Raw genomic sequence first — 8,605 nt, forward strand, 5'->3', positions numbered from 1 at the left:
CTTCTTGGACTGTTTCTGATCTGAAATTACTTTTGGGAGCTGGATAACCGGGAGCTCATGTTTGTGTAATTAGGTTTTCTGAAGGGCGAGGCACGCTGGGACCTGGTGCGGTGGCCCGCAGCTCAAAGGCGCTTTGTCAGCAGCTCCTGGGCTGCCTCCAGTGCCTGACCCATGAGTAATTCCCATAGGAGCAGCAGCCTGGGGTCTCTGGAGCTTCTCAGCTCCTTAAGCAGAGACAGAACAGTGCCATGGGGTGAATCTGTCCTGTCTTGTGCTGAGTTTTGTGATGGCACTTTAAGAGCACTGTCCGCTCTTAATCAGGAGGGACAGAGGGAGGTAGGAGGAGGCCTGTGCCTGTCCCCTGATGGTAGCAGCACATGCCTGTCCCTTCAAACGAGAGCAATGTCCTGGGCATTTTGCTTAACCAAGTTTCAAGCCAACCCTGTTTAACCAATGTAGGCCTTCCACTGGGTGCAGAGCTGATCAGCTGCTCTGGGAGCAAGTCCACGGGTAACTTCATGCTGTTTGGGCCTAAAACAGCTGCTCTTTTAGGCAAGCTCTGGAGGAAGCTGCTGTTTGTCTGAACCCCTCGGCTCTGCCAATTTGGTGCTCTCAAAGGACAGGACCCACCTCTCTCCCCAGGCAGATGGGAGAGAGGGGGAGCAGGGCTGCTCACTGGGACCAGTGCTGAGGTGCCTCAGAAGTGCTGTACTTAAATGGATTATCATCCTCGAGAAAATCTAATTCCCTTCTCCCTGGTGGGAATTCCTGCTCCAGGTGGTTTGGATTAGCACAGACAGAGGAAACAAATCGGGAGTAGTACACAGGCTCCCTTGGGCTGAGTGAGTAGCACATGCTCTTCTGCTCCTTGTTGCCTGCTCTGTGCCAGGTGTGCTCTCAAAGGTCCTCTGAGAGTCTCATCCAGTGCTAAGAAAAGCAGATCCATGTGCTCCCAGGGCCCTCCTGTGCTCCGTGGGAGCTGCTGTTTGTCAGCACATTGGTGACGTACTCCTGCGATCTCCATGTTCTTGTGGCTGTGACAGGTTCTTGGACATGCTGCTTGGAACAACCTGTGTTTGTCTTATTTTTTTTTTTCTTTTTCCTTTCTTTTTCTCCTGGGCTTTGTCTCTTGGTTGCAAGAATCCTGTGTACTTTCCAAAACTGCCCTCAGTGTAAAAGTGCCTTGTTTTTGCAAAGCAATCTGGACGGGTAGTCTGCAAATCCCCAGAGCACAAGCCTGGCTGCCTGCCTGTCCTTGTAGAGCCCCAGCTCCTGAGATGGATTTGTCACCATTCCCTCCATCTGCCTTTCTGCCCTTCTAGCTAGCCTGCCTGTACCCGGTGTGTGCTGAGAGGCTCTAATACCTTGAGAATTCCTGGTCTTCGTCTCTGACCTCACACATGGCACTTGTTGTTTTTCTTCTTAGTGCTGCTCTGGCTTTAAAACCAAAAGGCTGAGGATCTGCTTTATCTGGCTTGAAAATAGCTGGAACCCTCCCAGGTACTGATGTGATCAAGTGGCTGGGGAAGGTCTGTGAGGGATATGGAGGAGCTGGAAAATTAAGTGTAACCTTGCTGACCCCCTTTGCTTTATGGCTTCCAGGGGGTTTTGAGGTGATGTTCGTGGGTGTTTGGGTCGCTTGTTTTGCAGTGTGAGCTGAGGCACTGGGGTGTGTGCTGTGCCATGTGCCAAAGGTGCCAGAATGGGTCGCAGCAGTGATGTGCTGGTAATTGTGGTGCCTGTCCCCAACACCTTGAACCTGCAGAGTCTGGGAGGGCACAATTCCTGCACCCTGGAGATGTGGTGTTTCCCATGAGCCTTCTCCAGCCCGCGGGTGCTGAGTCAGGTGCAGAGTTGAGCTCCCTGTGGCTGCAGGCAGGGTCAGGGTGGGCCCAGGGGCTGGGGGTTCTGGGTACAGCCCACTGGGGCTGGAGTGGGGCATCACTGGGCTCTGGGACTGTGTGGGAGGTAACAGAGGAGGTTGTCCTTGGGGCTGGGGTCTGCCAGGTTAAAACCTTGCATCGGTATCACTGGGTGCAGGTGACCCTTTGCTGCAGGGATGCTTTGACACTTGGGGCTAAAACCTTTCACCTCCTCCTTCCCCATCCTCTGTCCCATCTTGCTTGGTGCCAGTCACGGTGCAGGTGGTGATGCCCAAAGCTCTGGTTCTTTGGGGGGGGCCAAGCCTGTCACCTGTGCCACGGTGGCTCTTGGAGGGTTGTGTTTCATAGAATCAGAGTATGGCTTGCTTTGAAAGGGACCCCAAAGGGTAATCCTCCACCGCCCCTGCCAGGGGCAGGGACAACTTCCACTAGACCAGGTGGCTCAGGGTCCCATCCAACGTAGTCTTGAACACTTCCAGGAATGGGACAACCATAATTTCTCCGCCGAACACCGCGCCATCCCCCCGGGTCCCCTTTGGCGGCTCTCTCCGCGGTCCGTCCCCTCTCCCCGCGTGTCTGCTGCCCCCTCCTGGGCACACCCGGCACCGCGGGCGGGACCCCCGGCGCTGCCCCCGCCGCCCCCCGGCGCTGCCCCCGCTTCCCGCTGCCTCCCACCGGGAACGCGATTTTCAGGGGGTGTCCCTGCTGGTTACAGGCTGCCCGACCGGCCCCCGCTGCGGGTGGGAATTCCTCGGCGGCAGCGCGTTCTGCCGTAGGACTGCGGTCTGCGATCTCAGTAACGCTGGTGAATCCTGCTGGATGCGGAGTTTGTCTTTTCCCCCTTTTCTTTTTTCCCCTTTCCCCCCATTTCCCCCTTTTTTTCTTCCCCCTCCTTCTCCCCATGCCATCCCCCTTCCTCTTTCCGCCCGTGGGGTTTGGCATGGGCAGGGATGGACACGTGTCCCTATGGATGTCCCCACGGCTCTGTGAAGGTCTGGGGTGCTGGGGGTGTTCCCAGTGCCAAAGGCACCGGCTGACCTGCTGGCCCTGCCCTTGCTGCCACAGCGTCGCCCTGTCAGCCCTGGGTAGGGGGGAGGCTTGGGGGGCATTTTGCCCAGTATTGGAGGGAAAAGACCTGTTTTTTAATCACAGGCTGGTTATTTTGGGGAAGCGGGGGGTGCAGGAGGTGGTCTGGCTGCTGCAGGCGCATGGAAGGGAACAATGGAGCCACTGTGCAGCCAAACGCCCCGGCTCCTGTCAGAAAGGTCCAGCGAGGGGTTTTCAGCACGTTTCTATTCCGCTGCTCAGGTATAATTACACGGGGGAACAAAGAGCCCTTCAAACCCACCCACTCCCCCAGCACAGCCCGCGGCTGTGGGCACACACACGTGTCGGCTCCCGGCGGGGTGTAAGGGGACGGTGATCATGCACACCCACTAAAGCAGCCCGCGGGGCTGGTGACACTGGGCAGGGGCATGGAACAAACCCTGGGTGCATCCCCAGCTTCCTGGGAGCCACAGCTGGAGTGGGGAGGCTCCTCTCCCAGAGCCACTCTCCTGGTGAGCACCCCAAGGCAGAAAGCAAAGAGCAAATCTCACCCTGCCTCTTGGCACCCATCCCGCTCTTGCTGTTCATTTAGACAGACATTTGCTGGAGTGGGTTTGATGAAGAGCCTTTTCTTCTGCCTCTGGCCAAGTCTGCTGCAGAGCTGAGGGGCACCAGTGGGAGAGCTGGGCCTTCACCCCATAGCTGTCACAGCCCAAACCAGCCAGGGCAGGAGGCTGGATTTCCAGGAAATAGGGCACGGGGGTGTTTGCATGCAGCTGAGTGCCAGTGTGCTCCATGTGTGGTACTGCACCATCCTGCCTGCTCCTCACAGGGCTCTGTGCAAAGCCACACCAGGGTCCTGCCAAGCCCCACAGCCCTGGGGCTGTGGATGAGCACCCAGTGGTGCTGCTCAGCTCTTCTGTTGGCAGCTCCACCGATGCCGAGTCCTCCCTGGGCTCACAGGGAGGGAGCTGCGTCCAATCCTTTCCTTCTCAGTGCTGATCTGTTACCGCCTGCCTGGTCTGCACTCTAATTACTGCAGCAGTGCGTGGAAATCAGGGCCATGTTTTTCAAGCCCAGCTGTTTATTTAAGCTGTTTGAAAAGCTACTTTCCTTCCCTAGTGGATCCTGAGAAAACTATCCATGTGTTTCTTTTGAGAACAGGACGAAAGAAGGTTGCCAATGCCCTCCATCCGGCCCCCGCTCACTGGATCCCCAAACCCCCCAGCAGTGCTGGCAGTGCTGCAGCGTGGGGCTGACCACAGCGAGCCGTGTCCAGCACTGACCCCACACCCCTAATCAGGCCATGAAGCCCCAGCTTCAGCCTTGGGGCAGTGACCCAGCACTCCAGCCTGGTGGGATACTGCTGGCCCCTGGGCTTGGTCCTTCCCTTAGCTGCAGGAATTCCGGAGCTTGACAGGAATGAGCTTGTTTTCAACTTGTTTTTAGGAAAAAAACCAAACCAAAACACTGACAAAAAGGAAGCCTAATTTTCCACAGGGCAGGGCTGGGTGCCCAGGGCTGTGGGCTCGGAAGCGTGGCAGTCTCCACCCCTGAACCGCCCATCTCGGCCCGGGGCTAGTAACCCCGCTCCTGGCATTGCTGGTGACATGGGCACCCACGGGTGCCTCGGCCTCACTCTCTCCTTGATGCTATTTGGGTTTTTTTCAGAGTCTGGCCAGCAGGGCCACACGCCTGAGCAGTTCCCGATGTGCTTGAAGCCTCTTGAGCAGGTAATTGTAATTCCTCAGCAGCCCAGCTTGGCTTATTTTGGCCCCAGCATAGTTTTGCATCCTGAGGCCCAGCTGGGTAATTTATAGCTCTGTCAGAAAAAGGATAAAATCAGCACAGGGTTTCTGGGCACTGTGCAAATCTATGGCCCTATGTGCTGGGGGCAGGAGTGCCCTTGGAGGGATGCTCAGGGTAACGGGACCCCGCTGAGGTCTGTAGGCAGCACCAGGCTTGGTAGGGAGAGGGGAATTTATGGCTCATGGTGCAGTAACTGGCCCCTTGTTTCTGTCTTGTTGGCTGAGTCCCTTTTGTGCACTGCATCAGCCCTGGGCATCAACACCTGGGGGCAGTTTTCAAGAAAAGGTTTTTCTCTGCTCCTTTCCCCTGGCTGATGGGCAGAGCAGCATCCCCACATCCTCTGTTCCTGAGGGCCAGGGATACAGATATTTTCAGTGAACAGTGTGGGCCATGGGCCCCCTGGCCTGGCTGGAGGCTCTGCCCAGGGCTGTGGGGCAGGGACAGCCCCAGGAAAAAGGCTCAGAGAAGGGGAGACAGGCTGCTCTCAGTGGGTGTCTTCAGCACTGGCTGCAGCAGCTCATCCTGAGGCCAATCCCCTGGTGGTGCTGGCCTACAGCTCTGTGCTTCCCCACAGGGGATGGACAGAGACCTGGGAGAACGGGCGCTGCCCTGACCACACTCCTGTCAGGGAGGTGACCAAGCCACAGCACAGCAGAGGGACCTGCCCCGGGGCTGTCCTTGCCGAGGCAAACACCTCACTGGTACAGAGCAGCCCCACTCCTTACAGCGCCCCGGCCAGCTCCCTCCTTGCCCAGGGGTTGCAAAAAGTCCGTGTAACCGGAGTTTTTCTGGTCTTCCTGCACGTGTTGTTACAAATTGCCCTACGAGCAAGCCAGCCCACCTGCCACCTCAGTGCCAAGAGTGGTGTCACCAGCTGGATGTGAGTGAGCAGGGAAGGGACATTGCCCACCCTCCACATGTCCCACGGCTGCCCTCCCCTCTCTGAAAAGCACTCAGCCAACACATCAAAGGAAACCTGCTGTGTGATTTGGGGCAAAATGCAGTGCAGTGGCTGTTTAAAAAGCAGCCAAACTCTTTGATTTGGGCAGAAAATATCCCCCGGAGATGGCCAGAGGTGGCCAGTGTGTCTCCCGGGCTGGCCTGAGCCGCGGGCACAATGGGCAGTCAGCGCGACCACCGGGCTGCGGTTGGACTGGGCTGGGCTGGGTTCACTAGATGGCAGCAGCTTCTTTCAAACGGGCAGCTTCTGCAAACAGTGACACCCAGCCCGGGCAGGGAGGGAGACAGACCCAAAACGGGCTTAGTGTTCTCGGGGATATTGTGTCACGGCGGGAAAGCCAGGATTTTATTTTCTTCTCCACGTTTTTAAAGGTAATGCTTTCCTCTGGGACCTGAAGTGGCTGCTCGATGTGGTGGAGCTGCGGGCAGCCCCAGCTGCACCCTGGATACTGGGAGCAAGGGATCCCCATTGCCTTCAACCTCACCATCACCTGGAGATGTTCGTGCAACACTGCATCTTGCACACGAATTATCCCGTGCATCCTTAAAGCATTCGATGCTTTTCCTAAATCCCCAGCTCTTGGAGCGAGGTAAATGTTTTTCATGCTCGATTTTATACCCACCCATGTTTCTGGCTGCCTGGAGGACAGGGAAAAGCTCCAGGTACAGCTCAGGAGCACAGAACAGAGCTGCCAGACGGGCTCAGCGGGCAGCCCAGCTCTCCAGAGCCGGCGGGACGGGCCGTGTTTCCTGGACACACGCTGGATTACTGCAGGATCCGGCAGAGACAGGCACTGCTGACTCCGGAGCGAGAACATGCAACTGGCTGGCTGGCGCCTGTCCGAGACATTTGTGTTAATCAGTGATTATGCAAATAAACAGCTCTGCCACGCTCCCAGCTCCGCCGCGCGACGTGGAGCATATGTTCCTCGTGGCAGGCAAGTGTCTCCTCCAGGAGCTCAAAGCTCCTCGTTCCCAGAGTGGGACCCGCTGTGAAAAGCAGATTAAAGGCAGCCTGTGGCTGGTGGGGGAAGGTAGGAGCCCCTCGAGGCCCCCCAGCCCGCCGCCGCCACCTCTCCCCGTTCCCCATGTGGCTTGAATTACTGCGGCTGTTTGCTTAATCCATCAGGCTTCAAGAATGAGCCACTCGGTGCTTTCTTGGCCTCTCCGTCCAGCAAAGCGCTGTAAACATAACAAGGCAGGCTTGTTCCAAGCCCCTGAAGTCAATAAGCAGTGCTCCTTCTGCCCTTTGGGTCTGGGTTGGTGCTAAATATAACCCAGGGTGCTTTCCATTCATAAAATGTGAATTATGGCCCGGCTTCTGAGGGAGAGGAGCGGGTTGAGGAGCCTGTGGACTCCAGACACTCTTGATGCAGGCAGCAACCAAAAGGTTTCGCCCCATCCTTTCACAGCCCTCCAGCTCTTCACTGAGTAGATGGGGGAGGAAATGCTTTTGGGGGAAGCATGGGGGATGCTCTCTTTGGGTTGATTAAAGTATTTTCTTGCATCTCACCCTCAGGTGCATTAGGGCCTGGGTGGATTTGCTGGGGAGGTGAGTGCAGGGGATGGTAAATGTGGGCTGATGGGGTAGCCCAAGCAGCAGCAGCAGCACAGGGGAAGCCCCTGCTGCCCCCACACCTGTGTGAGATACTGAAGCATTTTCCAGGAATGGGAGCAGTACAGTCTTTTACCACTGCTCCCAACACCTAATGAGCACATTGAGACTTTGCCACCTGCTCAGGGGACTTGCTTCCTTTTGAATCCTTTGTGGATCTCCATGTGATTACCCTTCCTGTATCCTCCAGCCCTTTCCTCCACCAGCCCTTGGTTGTTGGCATGTGCTGTAATGTTCTCCCAGTTTTTCCACAGCAGCTCCAGATGCAGAGATGTACCTGCCAACAGCTTTTTACCCTCAGTGAGGTTCCTGTTTTGGGGAAGAAGGAACCCCATCTCCTGGTGGAGTTTAGGGAGGTGCAGCCCCCTGGGAAGCCCTGGGTTAGGATCCAGGGGACCCAAGCTCTTGTGTTGCTGTGGAAGCCAGGGCCACGTACGAGCTGCAGAGGGAGGAGGCCAAGACTCCAGGCATGCCTGAACATCTCCCTGCTGGGTGGTGTGAGGCTGCCAGTCCCCTGCAGCCCCAAACTCCACACCTGGAGCCCCAGTGTGGCACAGGGTACACACAACAAGGCTGAGGATGGACTGTGTGCAGGGTAATCCTGGCATCTGAAATGTGTCAGATCACAGAAAACATGAAGGTAGTCCGGTTGATGGTCTAGGAATGCCCAAATGTGCATGCTGGGGTGCTGCAGGTCATGGGGGGCTGTGCTTCCCCTGCTCTCCTGCCCACTGTCCTGAGGTCAGGGTGGGTTGACTACCACTCTAGTCTGCCTGTTGGGTTGTTTCAAACCCCAGCTCAGGACTGCCAAACCAGAAGGTTTCCAGGTACACCATGGGCCTTTGGATGCCACAGAGATCTAAATACAGCCTTTAAGACTCACTCTGCAAAATGCTCATGTCCAGCTCCAGGAAACCTGCTTTTTATGGCATCTAAATCAGCAGTTTCCTGCTAATGCCAGCACTGCATTTCTGTGTTTGTCTAATTGTGTGAAACAACAGAGCTTGGCAGAGCCACACCAGCTAGGGAGGAGCTGGGTTTCACACTGAAAAAGTTTTTCCCGTTTCCTTCTTAAATAACCCCATTTGGGCCTCCAATAAAAAACCAAAACATCTGGTGCTGGGTATTTGGCTGCTGGGAAGCAGCTCCTCATTATGAAAAGCACAGCAGCAATGCAGGGATTCCTGGTAAGGATCAGTAACACTTAAGGTCGCCTTCATGTGTTATCCCTGTCCCTCCTGGCCTTTGAATATATGGACTGAGGACACTGAGGGAGCTTTGGTGCTCTGTG

Source organism: Corvus moneduloides, chromosome 17 (assembly GCF_009650955.1).
Source record: "Corvus moneduloides isolate bCorMon1 chromosome 17, bCorMon1.pri, whole genome shotgun sequence".
Lineage (NCBI taxonomy): Eukaryota > Metazoa > Chordata > Aves > Passeriformes > Corvidae > Corvus > Corvus moneduloides.